Below are 2,573 nucleotides of genomic sequence, written 5' to 3'. Positions count from 1 at the left end.
AGCCGGCACAAAGATGGAGTCTGATTCTGGTTAAGGCTTGACAGACGGCTTGAGGAGGCGCTGAAGGGCGACGCCGGATGGTATTGCTTGGCGGGTAGAGCCGATTTGTGCCAGGGCGTCTGCTTGGTCGTTGTCGTTTCTTGGCACATGGAGGAACTCGCACCCCTCGAAATATCCACTGAGTTGCTGCACGAGGAAACGATAGCTCGCCATGTTTGCATCTTTGGCGTCCCAGTCGCCAGACGACTGCTAGACTACTAAGTCCGAGTCGCCATAACACAGGATCCGGCGAATGCCAAGTTCTTTGGCAAGCCGGAGCTCGTGAATGAGTGCCCCGTATTCGGCGACGTTGTTGGAGGCGGCAAAGTGGATTTGCAGTGCGTATTTGAGCTTGTCGCCTTTAGGAGAAGTGAGGACAACGCCGGCTCCCAAGCCGGTGTGCATCTTGGAGCCGTCGAAATGCATCCGCCAATGGGTGGAGTCGGGCGCCGGTGGTAGGTACTGGGTCTCGGCCCAGTCGACGAGGAAGTCGGCCAGTGCTTGTGACTTGATGGCGGTGCGGGGCTGGTAGTAGATGGTGTAGGGAGCCAGCTCTATGGCCCATTTGGCCACTCAGCCAGAAGCATCTCAGCTGCCGATGATCTCGGCAAGTGGGGCCGTGCAGACCACAGTGACTGGCTGCCCTTGAAAGTAAGGCTTCAACTTCTTGGCGGCAAAGTGCACGCCATAGCACATCTTCTGGTAGTGGGGGTAGTTCTGCTTGGAGGTCGACAGTACTTCGCTCAGGTAATATACCGGTCTCTAGACAGGTAGTTCCTTGCCTTCCTCCTTGCGTTCCACTACAATGACTGTGCTGACTACCCGGCTGGTGGCGGCGATGTACAGGAGCATGGGCTCCTTAGGAGTCGGAGCCGCCAGAACGGGTGGAGTAGTCAACATCTTCTTCAACTGGAGAAAGGCTTCGTCTGCCTTGTGGTTCCACTCGAAAAAAGTTGTCTTCTTCATGAGCTGGTATAAGGGGAGAGCTTTCTCGCCCAGCCGACTGATCAATCGGCTGATGGACGCCAAGCAGCCAGTGAACTTTTGAACGTCCAGCAGTCAGCTGGGTACCTCCATCCTCTCAATGGCCTTGATCTTTACATGGTTGCACTCTATGCCGCGTTTAGAGACCAGGAAGCCAAGGAGTTGGCCGGCTGGTACTCCGAAGACGCACTTCTCAGGGTAGAGCTTGATCTGGAATCGGCGCAGGTTCTCAAAGGTCTCCTTGAGGTCTTCCAGTAGTGTTCCATGCTTCTCCGTCTTCACCACCACATCGTCCACGTAAACGTGGGCGTTTCTGCCGAGTTGCTTGAGGAGGCACTTCTGCATGCAACGCTGAAAGGTGGCGCCGGCATTCCTCAAGCCGAACGTCATGGTCAGGTAACAGAAGGCTCCAAACAGTGTGATGAAGGTGGTCTTTAGTCTGTCAGGCGGATTCAGCTTGATCTGGTGATATCCTGAATATGCATCTAAGAAGCTCAACAGCTCGCATCCGGCTGTGGAGTCTATCACCTGATCAATTCTTGGCCCAGCAAACGGGTCCTTGGGGCAAGCCTTGTTGTCGGTGTCAAAACTGGCAGATCTCGGGTAGGGGGTCCTGAACTGTGCGTCTAGGCCGGATGGTAACAGGAGGCAGGGGACACGAAGTTTTACCCAGGTTCGGGCCCTCTCGATGGAGGTAAAACCCTACATCCTGCTTGATTAATATTGATGGTATGGGTATTACAAGAGTTGATCTACCACGAGATCAGAGAGGCTAAACCCTAGAAGCTAGCCTATGGTATGATTGTTGATGTGTATGTTGTCCTACGGACTAAAACCCTCCAGTTTATATAGACACCGAATAGGGTTAGGGTTACATAGAGTCGATTACAATGGTAGGAGATCTGTATATCCGTATCGCCAAGCTTGCCTTCCATGCCAAGGAAAGTCCCTTCCGGACACGGGACGAAGTCTTCAATCTCGTATCTTCATAGTCCAGGAGTCCGGCTGAAGGTATAGTTCGGCTATCCGAACACCCCCTAATCCAGGACTCCCTCGGTAGCCCCTGAACTAGGTTTCAATGACGACGAGTCCGGCGCATAGATTGTCTTCGGCATTGCAAGGCGGGTTCCTCCTCCAAGTACTTCATTGAAGATTTTGAACACAAAGATAGTGTCCGGCTCTGCAAAATAAGTTTCCACATATCGCCATAGAGAGAATAATATTTACACAAATCTAATCTGCTAACGTATTCCGTAATGTGTCACACCACGGCCAAGCCTTTATCCGAGTCGTTTTATTACCCCACCTCAGCGCGTCATGTGAGGTGGTTTCCATGGCACGTCTTGTTAAAGCAGAGATCGTGTCCCCTTATTCCGAGATTCTCATCAATACGGGCTTGGGTAACCCAACCGCTTCTAGGACTCCTAGATTATAGGCAAGTCCAAATGGACACGGAGAGGACGCTTGATATTCACCCTCTTTATAAAGGGGACAAGGCTTTTATTTTTCCCTCCCGTGCTCAATCAAATCCTCCCCCCACCTCAAGCTCA

Source organism: Triticum aestivum, chromosome 5A, assembly GCF_018294505.1.
Source record: "Triticum aestivum cultivar Chinese Spring chromosome 5A, IWGSC CS RefSeq v2.1, whole genome shotgun sequence".
NCBI classification, from domain to species: domain Eukaryota; kingdom Viridiplantae; phylum Streptophyta; class Magnoliopsida; order Poales; family Poaceae; genus Triticum; species Triticum aestivum.
This window is presented reverse-complemented; position numbering follows the sequence as displayed.